Below are 22,391 nucleotides of genomic sequence, written 5' to 3' on the forward strand. Positions count from 1 at the left end.
GAGGAGGCATTCATAAACTCACAAGATTAGGTCCAATATGTGCTAGAAGGGGATCTTCCGTGTAATGCAGACTAAGAAGACTCCAAATGAGAATTTGCTAAATACATTCAATATTAATCATAGATATGAAATTCTGCACCCAGTTATACCTATGTGACCCTACTTATGTATAGGGCCGGCTCCAGGCACCAGCATAGCAAGCAGGTGCCTGGGGTGGCCAGTGAAGAGGGGGGGCGGCACGTCCGGCAGTTTGTCGGCGGGGCCGTCATTGCCTCTCGGAGCGAAGGACCTGCCGCCGAATTGCCGCCGATCGCGATCACGGCTTTTTTTTTTTTTTTTTTTTTGCTGCTTGGGGTGGCAAAAACACTAGAGCCTGTCCTGCTTATGTATAAGTAATTTGGAGGAATGCTGAGTGGAATGTATTGGTCTTCTCTTCAGTGTAACGTCATTTTCCCTTAGTGTAAATGAAAGAAGGAAATTCCATTTCCATTTCCTGACTTATCTCAAAATGAAAGGAATGTGAACGTATTTTTTGGTTTATGTGTTTTTTCTCTGTAAAAAAATTATAGAATGTTAAGCATTCTATTATTCTTACATATATATATATAAACATTCAAAGATTTAAAAAACAAGTATCACAAGGAAAAAGCAGCGCCTTCATGAATCAGCAGCTCCTCATTTTTAAAGACAGGTTTTTAACTTGGTTTCAGAAGAGTTTATACAGTTAATGGATCATCAAAATTCAGAGATAAAGATTCTTCAAGATAATCAGCTGATACAATTCAGTGATACAGTGTGTACAGAAGAAGTTATATTGTAGCAGAGACTAACACATAATTTTGATGCCTGCGTTCAGTTATTATTTAGCCTTCTCTGACAATTGACTAAAAATAACCTCTGAGCAAAAGTATCTAATATTACAAAAATCTGTGAACCACCTGGGGGTACCTGGAATCAGTATATATAGGTAAAGTTTAAGTTACAGTACTCCAGGTGCTTGTTTGCTTGATCTGGTGGTATAATGACTCCCTGAATGGTTTCTAATAGATGAAATTTGGCCTGCATATGCTTTGTACTGTATTGTGTTTCCAGTGTGTCTGTGTGCAATATGGAGAATTTAACACCACTATTTGCTACCTAGTGTTAGCTCCACAGCTGCTAGGTATGTCAGAATCAGATATAGGAGATTATATATCATCCAAGTTCTTGGAAATGTTATAAATTGCAGTGCTGTATACTGCACTGCACTGTACTATACTATCTTTTTTTTTTTTAAAGAAATCTTGAAGTTTATGTAGGCTTACCATGGACCATGTAATTTATAAGGATAAAATTAGATTTCTGTAGTAAAGAATTACCATTTAGAACACTGAATTAGTTTTTAGAAGTTAATTTATCCCAATAAACAGAATCTGATTTAACAGCCTGAGAGCACTTTATTTTTTCCATTGAGAATTCAGAGGCTGTTGTGGTGGAAACATCCACTAAAAGATAGTTTCAGAACTCTCTTTCTGAGTCTTTGAAGTGCTACCCTCAGAGAATACCATGTGGAGCTTTCATGTCTCTCTCATTTTATCTTCTTAGATATAATTATAATGTGCCCATCAAATAGTACCAGAGTGATATCTTGGCTGAATTTTCAAAGAATAAACTCTGCCTTGGATATATCCCTCTTCTGCAACTCAGTTGCTATCAAACATTTGCCAGTAATTAATTATGAAAATGTTAAATAATTAAGAACAATTATTTTAATATTAAGGTTCTTTATATTCATTACATTAATTTTTCATTTAAAACCTATATTTTAGAAGTTTACATGAGGCAGAAATAAATGTCAGCTATAATGTGTTAATTCGTGTCTAATAGAACAAACTTACCTTGAGAAGGAATGCACAAGCTGTGGTTATCTTTATCAGGAAATTAAAAGATGTGGTGTTTCTGTCCTGGGTGTGTTTACAACCTTTGGATGCTTGTTTCTGTAAACAGCAATATACCCAGTAATAGTATATCTGGCATATTGTAGGCAAAAAGAGGGGGAAGTCTGATACAATTGTTCAGAGAAACTGAATGACCTCTTCCTAAATGGAAAGTGCTTTAACTTTCTCTAACATGGGGGCCTTATTCACATGGGACAGTGATCGACAGGTTAAAGAGGCATTAAAAGATCCGACAAAACAAAAAAAGAGGTTAATCTCTCTTAGGCTTGGCTTTTGCACTGGTCCTTGAAAGTTACCTCACTGTTGGTAGCTTGATTTCTGAACCACTAGGTGCCTTCTGACTTCACTGAAAGTTGAAGGTTCTGAGCATCTTGAAGGAGATGCTCAACACTTTGCAAGATATATTGTAATGTGAGTAAAAGTCAGTGATACCAAATCTTTATTTATAATTTGGGAATTGACATTATAGGGCATCTTGATCAGAGTAGTATCCGTGATGTAGAGTTAGACTCTGCATTGCCCTAAGTGCACATGTGACGGGTCGGGGTACAATGAGCTTCCATCTCCCTTTGGGCAGTTGCAGTCCCTGCTTTCAGGAGGAGTGCTGGACTGTTCCTTCTCTACTCCCTTAGAAGTGAAAAGGAGGTGAGGCCATCGCTTTACCCTTTCCCACCACAAAGCACTAGCCAGCAGATCTAGCTGACTGCACAGGGCTTATTGATATCCTGAACCACCTCAAAGGCCTTAGAAGCTGGCCTACAGCTTCTGTGTGCCTGAAGCTCTGGGACAGACTCTGCTGCAGAATGCTTATCAGTGCTTTCTCTGGGAAGAGGCAGCTCAACACTGCTCTTTACTGTGGCACAATCTAACCCATAAGTAAGGTGATCAGGGTCAGTGCTAGTGTTGTGTTCTGTTTCAATGAAATCCAAGTTTTATCTAGTTTTACTAGTACCCATTGCTGACTGGCCATCTGGATAACTTTTCCTCACTCCTTGCTCTGACTTCTTTCTGTCCACTCCCTGTTGATGTCTGTTGTGCTTTCACTGAACTGGCTGTATTCTCCTTCTGCTGTCCGCTTCCTCAGTGAATTAGACTGGCTCTCATTCCATTGATTAGGGGTGCAAAGCAGGTTGGATTAAAGGGCAAGTGTTCAAAAGCAGGTAAGTGAGGAATAGAGAGCTCATAGAAACCAATGTCAAATGTAAAAGAAATCTTTGAAATGTGAAATGGAGATCTTTTGGAAATACAAATGACTGTGTTTATAGAAAAGACTAGACTGACCCAGAGTGCTGGCAGTAGCTCAGAGGTGATTTTGATTGACATCTGAGGCATCTGACTGAAGGTGATTTTGACTTAAAACTTTAGCACCTGGTCATATTAAATAATTTAATTTATTTGGCATAATATAAATACTCCTGCAAACTTAGTTACAAAGAATCTGGCTGGAGGGATGCAGTACAGCTGCTTTCTGCAGGTCTCTGAGCTTTTGACTACATTTGTGAGCATACTGAATTTCTACTGGGTTTGGCTTTTGCTTTCTAATATCTCTGTTCTAAATGATACATATTGTAAATTAATTAGATTATAATGAGGTAACTTGTGTCCACTCATTTTCTCTCCCAGTGAGGAATTAGCCCACTGCTGGAATATGGATATTTGTTATCAATTGGAAGGTATGATAATACTTTATATCAGTAGATAGAATTTGAACCTGTGTGTCTTCTGCTTAAACCCTTTATAGTGAAATGGGCACATAGTGAATTCATACATGTGATTTTAGTGTTGTCCCAACTAACAACCAGATAAAATGGAAAACATAGTCAATCTTTATATTAAGGTTCCATTTATAAATAGTATATAAATGGTTAATAAATTATTAATGGATGTTTTAATACATGGTGAATCAATTCTTATACATTACTATAGAGTCCACTAGCGCAATATGTTGCTTTATTCATGTGGCTTATATCCATCTGTAACACCTTCTACTGAATGTGCTTATAACACATATTACTCATGTCTGTTATATGCTTATAACATCTGTTAATAATTTATTAACCTTTTATAAACCATTTATAAATGCAACCTTAATGTAAAGAGTGACCTAAAATTCTTTGACCAAGTATAATAGATTCTTGATACTATGTGAGGCCATAGCCAGCTGGCTGTGGCTCCAAGGGTCTAATATGTCAGTTCAGGACATATCCTGTGCTGGAGCACAGTGTAGCTCTGGCTAGATCCCCTTTCTCCCCAGGCAGGGCTCCTACACTGGGAGCTGGGAAGGAGTTGGTGTGGGAGACCATAGAGCTGGCTCAAGGTGCTTGGAGATTCCCCTAGAGCAGTGGTTCTCAAGCAGGGGCACGTGTACCCCTGGAGGTACACAGAGGTCTTCCAGGGGGTACATCAGCTCATCTTGAAATTTGCCTAGTTTTACACCAGGCTACATAAAAACCACTAGCAAAGTCAATACCAACTAAAATTTCATATAGACAATGACTTGTTTATACTGCTCATATTCCAGTTGATTTATTTTATAATTATACAGTTAAAATTAGAAAGAAAGCATTTTTTCAGTAATAGTTTGTTGTGACACTTTTGTATTTTTATATCTGGTTTTGTAAGCAAGTAGTTTTTAAGCGAGGTATAACTTGGGGTTACGCAAGACAAATCAGACTCCTGAAAGGGGTACAGTGGTCTGGAAAGGTTGAGAGCCACTGCCCTAAGGGAAACCCAAGGAAATCAGTTAGCTGGGTTTCCATCTAGCTTACACAGTTGGAGCAGAGACAGAGGTTCTGTCCCTAAATCTGCAACTGCTTACTTGCTATGTCACAGGTTTCAGGAAATTCAGAAGTCAGTAGTTTCTGTGAAACCTCAGCCTCACAACAACATCAGTTTCTTCCTGAAACTTATAGGTCTCATGGCATCCTGTGCATATACAATACTTCTCACTTGGCTAAGGATGAGGCACCTTTAAAGCTGGTTAAGCATTGAGTATCTTCCTTGGCTTGACAATCTCCAGACTTTAGTGATCATGTCTCAGAAGATTCTAGACCCCTATTGTGGTGGACAGTTCCTGAGGATGTCTGCTGAGGGAATTCAATTCGATCTCCCTTAGCTGTCAGTTTAAATTGTGATTGATGCTTCAGGCATAACTTTAGGGTCATATTTGGACTACTATAAAATTTAGGGGCCTTCAGAATAATGTCTTGAAAATTAAGGTTACTTATATGGTTTTCAGAGCTTTCCTTCCACAAATCAAGGGCAGACCTGTGCGAATCTTGAGACACACCATGTAGACACTGACACATACTACAGAAATAGTAAGAGAGGGAGGAGCTGCCCTTGTCCATTTTGTCAAGAAGCTGCGTGACTTTGAGAATGGTGTATCAGGCATCCCCTCTCTTCCCTGGCTCTTCATCTGTCTTGCAAGCAGATGACTTGAGCAGAAATTATAGTGATCAACATGCATGGTCTCTCAAACACTTTGTGGTGACTCCAGTCTTTCATGGATGAGGGACTTCTTAAATACTTCTCTTTATGGCAAGTGGGAACAAGAAATATACTTGTTTGGGTCTACAGGATAACAGGGATGCTGGTTTTCTGTCTGGTAAAGGAAGTTGTACACATTCCTTCCTCTACCATTGGTATTATAATATTGATAAACGGGAAAAGAACTGTGCTGGAGTTGGGGGTGTAGCTCTGTATATTTCTTTTTATTGAACATTTGGTTGCATGAGGGATCAAGGCCATTGCTTTTTGGAGGGTTATGACATCAATGCCAAAAGTGCATAGGCCCCTAAGAAAACTTGAAAGTGGATATACTGGTAATCTGTGTGAAAGACTGCAGCTACTACTGTTGGTAAGTACCCTCTCTTTCTCTTTAAAAAACCAGTAATTCCTGCTACATTTTAAACTTTATATTAGACTAAATTATGCAGTTTATTGTGGATATGGAATCAACAGGTGGCTATTTGAAGAGTATCTCGTGCTGCAGCAACAATATTAAACAATGGAAATGTACACATAATACTATACAAATTGTTCTTATCAAATAAAGTAAGTCATCAGAATAACTTTCATAGGAAACAATTCTACTTGTGCCTGATTATACATCTTATAAATGTAGAATTCCCACTATAAAATCTGAACAAAAACATGACGTATTATATTCATGCTGAGCACAATAACTCAATTGTGTGTGTGTGTATTTATCTAAACAGCAACACACATACATCTCCCAAGGTAGATTTTTGGGCCAGCAGGAAGAGAGAAGTAAAAAATGTTCATTGCCTATTTTGTTCTGATCTGTTCAACTTCAAAATCTGTTTCTGTCATTTCCCCCTCAGATTTGTCTTTTGAAATTTTTTTTGCCTCCTCTGTAAATTTAAACAAGTAAGTTCATAATAATTCTCCTGAAAGCAGGTTGAGTAGAAGAGAGCAGAGGACCATGTCATGAAGAGAGATTTTTCTTTGAAGCAAAACATTTCCTTTTCTTTAAGAGCAAAGCGGTATACGGTCCAGGTTAATCCGGAATATCATAATCTGTGATTTCAGTTTATCCACTCTACTATTGCTTTAAGTGAATTGTTCTGCAGCTATTTTCAGGCAAGCAAATTGGTTCTAGGTTTGTAAAAGTATGATTCTCACCATGTGAAAGTCTGTAGACACCCATTCAATTAAATTAGGTCCCAAGTGATTTAATTCAGCACAAAACTGTTTCGTGCTCTACAATTCCATTTCCTCTAGGACCCCAACAATCCTTAAATCTTGAATTCTGTATTTATTTACCAGTTTGTTGACACATCGGTATAATTTCTACCACCCTAACAGCACTAGAAATATAAGATACATTGAAGACAGAATGTGTTGTCACATCTCATCTCTCTAGTCTTCTTAAATTAAAATATAACCAAAACCTAACCAAGCGGTATACCTGATGTACATTTATTATAGTATGCTCTAGAAGGAATTTTCATTCTGACATGTCAAAAACAGGTATATTAAAATGTTTATAAAAAGAAAAGATTTGAAGATGAGATGAAGTATGAATACAACAGTGTAATCTATTAAGAGATAAAAGAAGCCGTGTGACTGTAGTACACAGATGTCAGTATGCATTTCTGAATTTTCAAACAAGGCAGGATGAAATCCCATCCATGAAGTTACAGCTTTGTAGTGATTAGTATTAAAACACATACTGCTCCCATTTTCAAGACTTTCAAAATCATAAGTTATTGTATTCAAAGTTAGTTTTAACTTAGAGACAAGCTAGGTGAGGCAATCTTTTATTGGTCCAACTCTGCTGGAAGAAGGGACAAGCGTTTTAGCTTCACAGAGCTTTTTTCGCAGGTCTGGAGAAGATAACCAGAGTGTCACAGTTAAAACAAGGTGGGATAGGTTGTTATGAATAAGAGGTTCACACATGAGTAGGAAACCACTTAGAATAAACTCTGCAATTAAGAGTTAGCATAATTCACCCCTTTACTGGGAACTAAAAACCATGGACTTAACAGAGACACTGGTATTATGGCTTATCACAACAATTTGTAACACAGCCTTAATTGCTCACTTCATGCTAACAGATCTCTTGCAGCATGTGTGAACCCCTTATGCTTAACAATCCGTACCACCTTGCATTTAGCTTGGACACTCTGGTTACCTCCTCCAGACCTAACAAAAACTCCGTGAGGCTTGAAAGCTTGTCTCTTCCACAAACAGAAGCGGGTTCAATAAAAGATATTACCTCATCCACCTTGTATCTCAAATATCCTGGGACCAACATGGCTACAATGACACTGCAAACAACAACGTTTTTAACTTATGCATTTATCTGAAATTGGATCTGTATCCATCTCAGAAAGATGTTGTAGCATATTGAAGGTTTTAATAATTCTGGTTATTTTGTGTAAATACAATTTTTGGCTTTTAGTCATTGGCTTTCATTGTGGGGGAAGAAGGAGCTGAGGTTAGGATTTTGCCTTTTAGGATACAATTACTCCCTGATCTTCCCTCATTGTGCAGGAGGGAACTGCATAGTGTGTTATACTTTGGTTGTTTCAGTCCTTCTCTACAGCCTGCTAGCTACACAAAGATGGGGTGGCGAAGGGGAAAGGATTGAGAAGAGAATTAGCCCACATTCTTCTCTCCCTTCCCCACTGAATTTTAAGTGATGCATACCCGGGGGGAACAAGTGTACTAAACTTTGGACTTTGTGCATTTTGTGTAAGTGGTGGGGGAAAGGCTGTTTGTGCCTTCCCCTTGGCATAAAAGCCATGGACAATCTGGACTCTTGTCTGGAGAACTTCTAACACAGTGGCTGACAGCATAGGTTAAAACGCTACTTACATTTTGGAAGATGGCAGAATTCAGGTGGCTCACAATACATATAAAAAGATTGTTTTCCTTTCTTCACTCATGAATTAATACAAAAATTAGAGAGATGTGGTAAGGTTCTGTAGGCAGAATTTGCGAGTATGTCAGGTTTCAAATATATCAGCGTTAGAGTTAGAAAAGAGGCCTCCTTTAAAGCTTCTGAAAAACTGTTTTGGAAAAATGTGGGTAATAAGTTAATTTATTATTATTAAAATGAATGACAGTTTTGCTACCCTGAACCAGGTACCTGTGCTACCTGAACATATCTGTGGTGAAAGCTGCAGTTTAAGAAAAGATTATAAATCCCGAGGCTCATTACTACACTTGGCGCTTTAGAGCTCTAATTTAGTAGCATAGCCTACAGAGAAGTATTTTCAGCACAAGCTTCTTTTCTGTTTTTCACACTAATTTTTCATTACTTAAATTGGATACATTTTTTCAGGTCTTGGCAAATTCTTTTTGGATAAACAAGCCAATTTCAAGTCCAAATGGGCAATATTTGTAATTTTTGGCTTTCTCCATATACTGTCTATTGAGTTAATGAACTAACATATGAAGAAATGTAAAAGCCAATATTTTATGCCAGTTTTCTGTAATACATCTGCAAAATTCTTTTCAATTTATTGCCTGAAAAGTGAAGTATGTTCTTGTATGCTTCCGTTTTCAAATTATAGGTTCCTTAGGGATTGTAAAGTTTCTTCTTTTCCACTGGTTAAGCTGAAGTGTGATCAGTTTAAAAAAAATAAGGAGCATATATGTATTGAATATTTTTACCCTTTATAAAACAAGAGGTATGAAAGGAAAGAGCCTAGCATGGTAGATTACACAACTGTGCACATCAATGATTTGTTCCTGGGCACTTCCTTTGCCATTTCTCTGCTTCTCTAATTATAGTTGAATTTTGCCAGGATAGGAAGTGTAACTAATAACTTCAACCTCAAAAATGTCCAGGCCTCAGCAAAAGGTATAGTTTATTATGAATTTCACACAGTTCACTGAGGAGTTTTTCCTTCAAATATTTGGGGGGGGGGGGAAGCAGTTGCATTTCTGAGAGCATTCATCTTGTATGTATACCTATAATATGCACATATTTATCATATATATTTTATTTGTTCTTTAAATTGAGGAAATTACCTCAACTACAACGTATTGTTCTTATTTTGATGTTGTATACTTTGTACTGCGATTTATGATGGAAGTCATAGAAAAGCTGAATCTGCTTCTGATGATTTATTGCAATAAGTTTAAAAAATAGCATACATACAAAATCAGAATAATCAAAATAAATACATTTAAAGACACAGATACCTTACATACACTTGAATATTAATTCAGATTGTTAACTTGAATGAACACGTAGGCATTTTTTTTTCTTGGCCAGTGGAGGTTCCATAAGTTCTGGATAAATTCCATATGTGTTGCTGAAATGTGTGTTGAACTTCAGCCAATGTTTTAAGATTATACTGAAGAGAATTTTTCTAAAAGGTTTCAGATGAAGAAAAGTTCTAAACTATTTGAGAGTCTACAGAGGGCAGAAAGGTTGATTGGTAGGTCTGAGGATCAATACCAGAAGTGTTTTTCTTCTTTTGGGATTTGCTTTGACATTTGTTTTCATTGCACAGTGTAATTCCCAGAAGCCAAAACTACTTTTGTTATAAAATGTCCCTATAGACAATCTATGAAAATCATATTTGAAGATCAGTTTCTAGTAGACTTGCAGTCTCTTAAAATCCTTCTTTCTTTGTAGTAATTGATAGACTGACAGAAATGACAGTGTTCTGTACAGTGTATTTTTAACTGACCATTTACAAAAATATGTAATATCTTATAACTACAATTGTTTTTTCATTTCATGTATTTTTTTTCTTCACCATCAGTTATTTACATACACATATTCAATAACTTGAATATAATTCTTAAAAACATGTTAATCTCCTTCAGGATTTGTGACTTAAGCCAGGAGAACTATAGAACATTACGAATACTTCATTATAACAACAATGGTAATATTATATGCACTTCTGGAGCATCTTTCATCTAAAAGTTTGAATGTAGATTTCCCTATCTTAGCAGTGTATCAGAAATCATGATTTTTCTTATTTATTTATTTGTTTGGCAAGCAAACCCAATATATTGGTCAATGTCAGAGGACAGGATACTGAGCTAGATGGACCTTTGGTCTGACCCAGTATGGCCATTCTTATGTACTATGATTTTAGGTGGGATTGCCCAAAGTAACACAGCAGAAATAGACCTAAAACCTGGATCTCCTGACTTTTAGGGCTTAAATCCATTAAGCAATACAGTAAGATATCCTGATATCACAAACGAGGTTTTACTCATATATTCCAGTTACAGTTACTTTAAAATCTATGAAAAATTATTTGAAAATATTTGCATGTTTCATTAAAAACATTTCTAATGACTTTCTAATAAGGGTACAGTTTATAGAACACATGCTTTAATAAACATTTTGAAAGATGTCTGTTATATGTATATGAATGGGCACTTTAAGAAAAATAGTTCTTGGAAAAAACCCCAAAACAATAAGAAACAGGGAAAATTTAATGTGATACACCTTTTTCCCACTTCTGAGTATTTATGCAATAACTCACACATGTGGGACTCCTGTAATCTCCAGGGGGCAATCATATTCAACGTGTATCAAAAGAAATAGTTCAGTTAAACCAACTCTCCCTACCAGCAATAATTACCACAGGTTTACAGTGAGATATAGTTGCAAAAGGTTAGTCAGTAGGGCATCTGCAAATCAAGTCATATGTCAATTCTACATCAATAACCTCATTATAATAGATGTTAGTATTTCAGCACATCACAGTCCAATATAGCAAAACACACATAGCTAGCTTTTTAATGTTAATTTTGACTTATAACTTGTTCAGTATCTTACTGTTATATATTTAAACACCCCAGATTATATAAATTATAATCAATGACAAAGACAATAACTTAGACTGAAATTCTGCAAACAAAACTGCAATAAAATGTCTGAACCTATTTATGCAGTTGTCCTTAATTTAACATGAGTTTGGGAAGTTTTATTGTGTAATGTAAAGACAGCTTCATGATGTAGATTATCCTATTTAAGTGGTTTATCAGAAATGATGCTTATGCTGAACTTTTTTAGCAAGCAAACCTGTTTTCTTATATTTGCTGACATAATTTTTCAGGTGCTATAAATATAACTAATTAGCTGTATACTGCAAGAAGTTCATGGAAAATACTTTGCTTCACTTTCATTCAGATGACAATGTTTTTCTACTTTCTGAAAACAATAAGTGACTAGATTGATAGGTTGTCTGAAGAAAATAGAAGGCTTTGAAAAAACTTTGAGTAAAACAGGCCATATGAGGGTGAAATACCTAATGTCATAATTTCCTTTTGTACATACGTGTGTAGCATATGTTAACCCAGTGTGGCTATTTGTCTCCCTCTAGTGGCTAGACCATGTATGAAGGTTTATGTGTCCAGTACTGCCTCCAAGCTAAGGCACCTGGTCCATTAGCTTGGAGAAAGAAAGGTTACTTAGCTGAAATGGGCTTTCTTTGAGTAGATTATCAATAGCACAGATCCACAACATCTGCACTCCATCCCAATTGTTTGCACTGTTCATTGATTTCTGAAAAAGTGGGAAGGTGTGAAGGTATGGGGAGGCTGTGCCTCCTACAACATCCCATAGCTTGAGTTGAAGTCCCTATCTCTCCCAGTAATCAAACCTTTCGGGAGCATTGCGAGCTTTGGTGCAACATCAATTACATCCTAAGAATGTAGTGGATGTCCACTGACAATCTACTTAAATAACTTCAGTTATTAATTGACCTTTCTATCTGTTTTGCTACTGTGATTGGTAGGTAGGTTATGCAAGGTAATAGCTGGTATCTGACTTTCTTACTCATTGAATAAATTATAACTTACCATTATGCAAAGAAGACAAATTAATTTAAAAAACATCCAAAATAGAATTGTATGGTAAAAATAGAGTTGGTAAGATATAACGGACAGATGTGAAGCTGATATGTAATATTGTTATGAATACAGAGATATAACTGTTTTATGAACTCTATATGGGATCTGGTCAGGAATGGGAATTATGGTGTATTGGATTATTAGAATTTCCTGTATGACTGTACTGATCTAATGTAATAAGGGGCTGTGTAAAGAGCAAACAGGAAAACATGAAAGAGCAGTAACTGCCAGTGAGGAAAGGAGAGAACGGAATGAGTAGAGGAATGTTAGGGAAGACATTAGGGCTCCTAACTGGATCTGGAAAATATTGTATGCTGTATCTGTCCATCACGGGAAAAAGACTCCCTGAGTAGAAATAGATGGGAGCAGATCCTCAAAGGTGTAAATTGTAATCGTCCCATTTTATTAAATGAATAAATTAATTTTAATTGAAAACAATGGAACTATGACAATTTATACCAGCTGAGGATTTGCCTCCAGTGTCTGTGGTTGTGGCCATTGGAGGAGAGAACAGGCAGTTTAAAAAGTTTACTCTGTATATAATTGGTCTGTAGCAATGTTAACTTTTTTAAAATCTTAAACCATATAAAATGTTGCTGAATGGATTCACGTATTAAATGGCATTTTGGGGAATCCAACATACAGAGGAAAGGGCCCACTTGGGATCCCTTATCAAGTTCCAATGAATTTAATAAAAATTTATTTTGGTGTTAAATTAAACATTGGAAATCAAAAGCCAGTCCCAGAGAAATAAAATGAATTGTAATAACTGAAAAAGCAACTTGCAGTTGTAAAATTACTTTTTTATATGTACATGTAAAGAACTGATATACAGTAGCCTGCTTTTATTATGATTATTTTTAGCTGTGAAGTAATTCCCATTGGATGGGGTAAAGGTTTACTTAATTAATATGTAAAGATTTCAGTGTATCCTTGGTTAGATTAAATGTCATCACAAGTTGAAATCCTTAGTAACTTTTCAAATAAAAGAAACATAAAACTTTTCACTTGGAATTTTTCCATTCATGTCCTATGTTCCTCTGATATAGATTTGCATAGGATTTTATACTTTGAATTCCTCAAGATGGTCCTGTTTTAAAATTGTGAATGAATTTGTCTCCATTTTTCTCTGAAGGTTAGTTAAAGGTTTTATTGTACTTCATTCTAAGAAATATTTGTTTTAGATTTTCCTCTCTGTGTCTCTGAGGGTATTCTAGGGACATGCCTGCACTAACTGGAAATATTTTAAAGATTGCATTTGTTCCTTGGTTCAGCTAAGGTTTATTTAATAATACTGCAGAATAGCAGCAACTTAGTGAAAGAGGTATTTTACGCTCGTTCTTTAGCCATGTAGCAGTGTCATACTGATTGGAAAATTGTTCCCAGAGAGTAATTGTCAGTGGTTATGCTGGAAGGGCTCAGTTCTGGGTCCGGTTCTGTTCAATATAATCATCAATGATTTAGATAGAGAGTACACTTATAAAGTTTGCGGACGATACCAAGCTGGGAGGGGTTGCGAGTGCTTTGGAGGATAGGATTAAAATTCAAAATAATCTGGACAAACTGGAAAAATGGTCTGAAGTAAATAAGATAAAATTCAATAAGGACAAATGCAAAATACTCCACTTAGGAAGGAACAATCAGTTGCACACATACAAAATGGGAAATGATTGCCTAGGAAGGAGTACTGCGGAAAAGGAATTTGGGGGTCATAGTGGGTCACAAGCTAAATATGAGTCAACTGTGTAACGCTGTTTCAAAAAAAGCAAACATCATTCTGGGATGTATTAGCAGGAGTATTGTAAGCAAGACATGAGAAGTAATTCTTCCGCTCTACTCCACGCTGATTAGACCTCAACTGGAGCATTGTGTCCAGTTCTGGGCGCCACATTTCAGGAAAGATGTGAACAAATTGGAGAAAGTCCAGAGAAGAACAACACAAATAATTAAAGATCTAGAAAACATGACCTATGTGGGAAGATTGAAAAAAATGGGTTTGTTTAGTCTGGAGAAGAGAAAACTGAGACGGGACATAACAATTTTCAAGTACATAAAAGGTTGTTACAAGGAGGAGGGAGAAAAATTGTTGTTCTTAATCTCTGAGGAAAGTACAAGAAGCAATGGACTTAAATTGCAGCAAGAGTGGTTTAGGTTGGACATCAGAGTGGCTAAGCACTGGCAGGGCCGGCTCTAGGATTTTTGCCGCCCCAAGTGGCGCAAAAAAAAAACAAAACCAACAACCCGCAATCGCAATCTGCGGCAGCAAGTCGATGGGAGGTCCTTCGCACCGAGTGGGAGTGAGGGACCATCCGCCGAATTGCCGCCGAATAGCTGTACGTGCCACCCCTCTCCGGAGTGGCCGCCCCAAGCACCTGCTTGGCAAGCTGGTGCCTGGAGCTGGCCCTGAGCACTGGAATAAATTGCCTAGGGGGGTTGTGGAATCTCCATCATTGGGGATTGTTAAGAGCAAGTTGAACAAACACTGTTGGGGATGGTCTAGATAATACTTAGTCCTGCCTTGAGTGCAGGGGACTGGACTAGATGACCTCTCAAGGTCCTTTCCAGTTCTATGATTCTATGAAAACTAGCCCTAATTTTTCATAATCTAGGTGGCAAACCAAAGATAAGAAGCAGGTACATGCATTGTCTGGCTATACTGAAAGAAGGACGGGAGACACTTGATATGGTTTTAATTAGGCTGGAACTTTATAATTAGATGTCTGGGATTACCCGACAGATAAAAATGTACAGTGCAAGTAACCCGATGTTCATTCAATAATTACCCATGGGCTTCTGCCAGCTCCCCCTCTTTTTCAATCCAGGTCCCCTGCCAACCCATTGCTGGGACCTTAGCATCCACCCTCCCTCGTAGGTGGGCTATAAGAAAGGGGAGTTGGCTCCCTGCTGTATCATTCATTGGAGCCCCAACCTTTCCCACCCCCTGTTCTGTTCCTTTAACCAATCCTTTTAAAGTCCTTTTTCTGGTCACTGTATACTTCCAAAAGTCTGATTGATATACTACAATAACAGCCAAATTGCAGACGGGGAAGGTTTCCAAGTTGGTTTCTGCTACTCTACTTGAGTCTGCATAGATACCAACAGAGAATTAGGAGATTGGCCTGTGGGGTCTCCCTGACAGAATTTAGCTCTAAATTTGTAGTGATGGTTTCATTATTACCATGGTATTGATCATTGATCATTAATGAACTTTTAATGCATAGGACTTGATGAGTAGGTTGGAGTGGGGGATAGGGAGAGATTGTCAAACTTATCCAAGGATGATTACCAAAGGGATTTGATTTCCAGAAATGTACAATTCTCTTTTATTTTTTCTAAAATTAAGCTAAGGGGAGCCTACAGTACAGCGGTTTTAGATGCTTTGTTTTACAACCCTTTTCTCTTTTGAATAAATCTTGAATAAATGTTAAGTAAACTACTGTTTGTAGAAGGTATCAGACCACCCCAAAGGGACTGGAATCCCTCTGTCTCCAAGGAGGGGAACTTAAGGGAAAGGTGTTTCTGGAGTCTCAGAGACTCCTTCTCAGACCTCCTTCCTACACCCCATTCCTGGTGCACTAGGGCATAGACAGAGGTGTCCTCTCCCAGTGAAGAGTGTGCCAATGAACAGTGGCAAGTAAACATGGGAAGAAGCCTGAAGACCAAGGAGGAGGTGTGAGCTGCTCTGCTTTACTCTTGTAATTGTGCCTTAGAATAAAATAATACAACAAGTTAATTAAACAGAAAGTTCTTAAAATGGACAAAAACACTTATATTCTTTGAAACATAGAATTATTTTCTCTATATTTTCTAGTAAGTTTAGGCCAATCAATTTTTTCATTGAAATGGTCTGAATATTGGATGTATAACTGCCTGCCTTTAAATGTATGCTTGTTCTAGATTTTGAATGCAGAAGGTCGATTTGGAGAAGATATTGACATAATTGCTGCCTCTTTTTAATGAGGTTTCTTAGATTTTTGAAAATGCTTCCATTGTCAAAGTTCATATATAGGTGCAGGTTTGCCCTTTCTATGCCCAGATGGTTGAGGTATATAGTGTTGATTTTAGTGCATTAAATTACTGGTGTGCTGTCAAAGTCAATTATACTTGTTGAAAATGAAGCACACAGCTTCCCTGTATCATTACAGCAGATTTGTTTTTGTTTTGGTTGCACTTCTTCGTTGTGAAAGGAACCTTATGAGAAATTAGCAAACCACAGTTTCTAAAATGCTCACAGTTGAACAATATTCTTAAATGTTTGCTGAATACCTGAACCTAATCATAAAGGTCCCAATTTTAAAATGAAATGCTCTTCTCTTAACCTGATTTAGTGATGGATTTACACATTTACTCATCTTACAGGCATTTTTTTCTTACTCTTACTACAGCCTTAAAACTATAACTACCCTGTGGTTTTGTGCACATGTATAAAATTTCCCTTCACAGGTAAACCACATGTGCACTGTGAACATCTGTCTTCTAACCCAAATATATTGTTGTTACAAGCAAAAACCTATCCATCTCTTCTAGCCATGTTCTGAATGGTCTGGGTTTTTTTGTATGTCTTCTATGATGATGGCTTCTGTTACATTTATTATTCCCCAAACTAGTTTTTAAGTAATAAAAGAACTGTGCCAAATCTTTCGTTTGAATAACAGGCACAATGTAACAATAGCATTTGTGTTTTTAAGGAAAACTTAGTAAATGTGAAATACATTTTAAATGAACAAATATTAAAAAGGATTAGGATTGAATGTCTCTTTCCAATTATTAGAATGCCACAATACATTTTATTATTTTTACTGTAAGTTGAGATAATTACGATTGGGTGAACATTTATAGGTAAAAGAAAATCACCAGCAGTTTGAGTATGAGGACTTGAAATAAATTTAGTGAGTCTAGTGCTTATTTCTGAATATGTGCACTTTTAGGTATTAACATGAATTTCTCACAGTGCATATTTACCTCTTGTATGAATCATGTAGGTGTATTTTCAATACAAAAACAATCGGGGGTTTGAAAGGATTGTTGTTTTGTTATGTTCTCTGGAATGAATGCCCTCCTTCTGTTTTATTATTTGAAGTATGAACAAATAGAGAAGGTGAAGAATCCTAGAATCATACAAATGTAGGGTTGGAAGGGTCCTTGAGAAGACATGAAGGTCAGACCCCTCCCCAAAGGGAGGACCAGGTAAACCTAGACCATTCCTGACTGATTTTTGTCCAAGTTGTTCTTAAAAACCTCCAATGATGGGCATTTCATGGTCTGCTTTGGAAGCCTATTCCAGAGCTTAACTACCCTTACAGTTAGAAAGTTTTTCCTAATAGCTAACCTAAATCTCCCTGCTGCAGATGAAGCCCATTACTACTTGTCCTACCTTCAGTGGACACAAAGAATAATTGATTGTGGTCCTCTTTGTAACTGCCCTTAACATATTTGAAGACTGTTACTAGATCCCCTTCAGTTGTCTTTTCTCAAGGCTAAACATGGCCAGTTCTTTTAACCTTTTCTCATAGGTCAGGTTTTCTAAACCTTTTATCATTGGACTTTCTCCAATTTTTCCACATATTCCGTGAAGTGTGGCACCCAGAATTGGTCACAGTACTGCAGCTGAGGCCTCACCAGTGCTGAGTAAAGTGGGACAATGAACTCCTCTGTTATACATATGCCATCCTATTAATACACCCGAGAATGATGTTAGCCTTTTTCACAACTGCGTTGCATTTTTGACTCATTTTCATAGGTCCAGATTCCAAGGCCAGAAGGAACCATCATGATCATCAGATCTGATCTCCTGTATCACACAGGCAATAGAACTTCCCCAAAATTATTGCTAAAGTATATATTTTATGAAAACATCCAATCTTGATTTAAAAATGCAGTGATGGAGAATCACCATAACCCGTGGTAAATTGTTTCAACGCTTGATCACTCTCACTGTTTAAAATGTACATCTTATTTCCAGTCTAAATTTGTCTAGCTTCAACTTTCAGCCATTAGATTGTTTTATACCTTTTTCTGTTAGATTGAAGAGCTCATCATTAAATGTTGGTTCCCCATGTACATACTTACAGACTGTAAGCAAGTCACCCCCTTAACTTTCTTTGTGTTAAACTAAATAGATTGAGCCCCCTAAGTCCATCACTATAAGGCATGTTTTCTAATCCTTTAATCGTCAGGTTTGGGGTGCTTTTTTGGGGTAGGATGGAGTACCTGTTGATGAACATTTATACAAGGCTGAAAAATTACATAAGGACCTATATATTTTTTCTTTTTTTTCTCTTTGTGCCTCCTCTCCCCCAATATATGCCTTTTGACTGAAAGTGTGAATTTGCTTTTTCAAGTGTTGCTTACAAAAGTGTATGGATATTTCACACTACGTATATTGCCGCATTGAAAACATGTTGGTTGAAGGTGCCTCCAGATACAGTTTGTCTCTCTGATAATCTGCTACAGCTATTTATTTAACTTTAATAATTACTACCAGGAATAAAAGTGAAATGTGTGTTTCTGTGTTGCACTCCCAAATGCCTAACTATTCACTGTAATCCCAGTACTACAAGATACGGGTGCCCCATGCAAGGTACTGAATGCCTTCAGTGACTCTGAACTCAGTGGAAGGTGAGGATGCTCAGCACTTTACAGCACTGGGCCTTAATACTTTCGGAGAAAGGGAGGAGACTGCACACAGAAATAGAGGATGGATTCGAGTAACATTTTATCAAACTATGATAATGAAGCTCAAGCTTGGTATGCCAAACAGCTTTTTCAAACTTTTTGGCAAACCTGAGCTGATTTATAGTTGTAGGAGGAACTTGGTGGGTTTGCACGGTTTTGACCCCAAACCTGTAAAAATGTTGACTTTGGCCAAGTTTCATTTAGAGCTTTTGGCTTCCATTGAGCCCAAAAGTCAAAGCAATATTTGGGATGTGAGCCAAAGCCAAAGAAAAGGTTTGAATGAACCCCTGCAAACCATAACATCCAAGTTTTACATAGCTCTAATTATGATAATAGTTTCCCTTTTTCTTTGTTTCTTTTCACTTTTTTCCATGACCGAGAGCTGTGTTTCTAATTGTTAGGGTATAGGGATGTATATACTCAGTGAAATCATTTTTTGCATGGGTAACCGGGCAACAAAAGTAAAAGCTCATGGGTTTTGTCTGTATTTACTTTTACCTTAATTATTTCAATTGCATAGCACATTTTTAAACGTCAAATATCTACCTGTATTTCTGAATTTCAGACAAAAGCCATAAGATGTGCCTGTCTTTTGCAATATTTTTTGTTCTGGTATCTCTTGCAAGGTTAAACATGACCCTCATGGTATAGCTTTAGAATATGAAATGATGTAACTGGGACATCTAAATAGAAATAGACTGCCAGTTTGAACTTCTAGCACTTGTTAATAAGTGCCTCTCAAATTCTGGTAATGTATTTTCTATTGAGACATAGTCATAGCTGTATATTTAAGGATACAAGCTACTTGTTATTTGGAACTCCTGGAACTGAGGGACAGAATGTGTTGGGTCTCCTGGCCTGAAAGTGCCTTTCAAATCCACAATCCAGATATGCACATCAACTGTTATACATCTGGTAATAGTACACATACTTTACGGGATTTGGGAAGTTCCCTTAGTCCATCAAGCTCTCCCCACTCCCCCGTCCCATTTTATTTTTTTTAGAATCACATGCTCAAATAAAAAAACTTACTACTGTCTGTATTATAGAGCTAAGTTCATGGCTCCATTTTTAAGGTTGCAAAAGTAATTATACATTAAGCCTCCTTTTGGCCTAAAAATTCTCCTGGTTAGGCTCATGCTGTCAGACTGTTTAAGGTCTGAAGCAGATCAGCCAAGCAATTTTTGAATTAGAGTGGTGAAAATTTAACATGCAATCTTAGCCAAATATTGCAGCACAGATGGACTGAATTTAAGATTCATTTTGAAAAGTTAATTTTGTAGTATTTGAATGTATATAACAACTAGAAGTTAAGTGGAAAGGTGTCACAGGGTTGCTGGCCCCTTTAAGGGAGTCCAGGGCCACCTGTGACAAGCTAATTTAAGTGGAACACGCCTATCTCATGCTTGAATAAAGAACACCTGACCCTGATAAAAATCCATTGGGGCTCAGTGTCAGGGAGGTACTTCACAGAGTGAAGAGTTTTCCTAATTGAGAGGAGCTCCCAGAGAAACACAGGCCTGAGGGCTGTGTAACCCCTAAATCCAAAGGGAAAAACTTTATTTCAAGTTTAATTTGGATTTAATAAAGTAGGACCCCAGCATGGGAATTGTTGCATGCCCGGGAACAAAAGTAATTTTCCAGACAGTCTTCACTGACAATTTCCCAAGTTTATTTTGAATACCTTTTCATGAAAATTTTCTTTTAATAGTGCCATTGTAAAGGGGAATTTCATAGTATCCTTAGATGAACTATAAAGTGTTTGTTTGGAATTAATATATTGAGTAGTATCACTTTCCTCATGTATTTGCAAATAAAAGACTAAATCCTAAAGTCCTTACTCTACTTTTGAGTGAAATCATTACCCAATTAAAGTCAATGGGAGTTTTGCAACCAGCTTAACTGGGGCCAGAATATCACCAATGGACTTCTTATGGAGCAGTGGCAATCAAAGGCTCATGAGGGGCCTGATTTGGTTCACTAGACAGAGCTGACAAGCCCCCTACGGAGGAACCTAACCATTGTAGGGAATGAAGAATAGAAGATGTTGGGGTGATGTACCTACTAAAGCTCACAGGAGGGCCAGATTAGGTGGGGTAATAGGGTAGCACATTACTTCTTATGACTCCCATACTCATCTCTTATCAGCTACAGGTTTCTCAGGCCAGATCTACACAAGAGCCTCCCTGGCCACCCATGCGTCTAGGGGCTGCAGGGACCTGGCTACTGCTTCCGGGAGCCGCACGGAACTAGAGCTGTCAGGGAGCCTGCCTTAGCCCTGGACCCCTGCTGCGCCGCAGACCGGACTTTTAGTGGCCTGGTTGGCTGACCGGAGCCACCAGGATACCTTTTCGACCAGGCATTCCAGTTGAAAACCGGAGACCTGGCAACCCTATTTAGAAGGTGCTTGTCTCCAGTTCTTCTGATTGATTGTGTCATCCCTCCCAACGTTACAGGTGTTTTATTTGAAAATCTTATGTCTCTTGTAGCAATGACTGCCTCCTGCTGCCTCCTTTATGCTCACTTTGAAGTACTGAATTATTTTATGACTGACAATGAAAGTATTTAGAATAAGGACAACTCTCAAGGGTAGTTTGTCTAGCAAAACATGAAGAAAGATTTACAGCAAGGAGGAAATCCACACAGTATGAAAAGTGACTTTAGGAACAACAGATGCATGTCTACATGCAAAAAGAAACCTATTTCCGTGAAAAGTAATTTCAGATGTGCTGAATCCTTCTGAAGCCAATGGGAGCTGTAAGTACTCAGCACCTTTGAAAATCGGACCACTTGTTTGTAAGTGCCAGAACTTAAATACCCTTGTGTCCAATCTGAGTATGCAAAATATGGATATTTCAGAAATGCTAAAGCTGCGGTTGAAACTGAAAAAAGCAAGCAACGTTCACTATTATTTGCTCTTAACTCTCCCTTTTGTGCCTTAGTTTTTCAGCATATACCTTTCCCCTTGCATAAAAGAACCACTCCAGTATTCCACAATAGTAGTACAAAACACTATAAGCATGTTACTTCAATATTTTGGACCATGGTTTTAGTGTTGAACAATAGAGTATTCTAAATAAGGAATGCAACCCGTGAATCCTGTCACATACAGTTCCACAAACATAAAGGTATTCAGTAAAGACAGAATATTAGCCATAACTTACATTGCTTTTACAGTTTTATATCAGGATTGATACCCCTGAAATATTCTTTTAATTGTTCTACTTGCTTTTGGTTACTACCCGTTATTTTTAAAAATCTTAGTTTAAACTTCAGACTCTTAAGAACAAGACTGAACTAGAATTAAGAACATTTAGCGAATATGAGGTGCAGTAGTTTTTGTTAGAAGTCAATTGGTGTATGACTGCGGACAGTGCTTCCTCTTGGACTCAGTATATGTTTTGTTAAAAAATTATTATT

General features: G+C 37.3%; 1 protein-coding gene across 6 annotated transcripts in view; it reads left to right on the forward strand.

Moving 5' to 3' along the window:
* The window catches only part of ERC2 (ELKS/RAB6-interacting/CAST family member 2), an 840,163-nt gene that overhangs the window by 437,670 nt on the left and 380,102 nt on the right, over positions 1–22,391 (forward strand). The window lies entirely within an intron of this gene.

The sequence above is a fragment of the Trachemys scripta genome, chromosome 7 (genome assembly GCF_013100865.1).
Source record: "Trachemys scripta elegans isolate TJP31775 chromosome 7, CAS_Tse_1.0, whole genome shotgun sequence".
Lineage (NCBI taxonomy): Eukaryota > Metazoa > Chordata > Testudines > Emydidae > Trachemys > Trachemys scripta.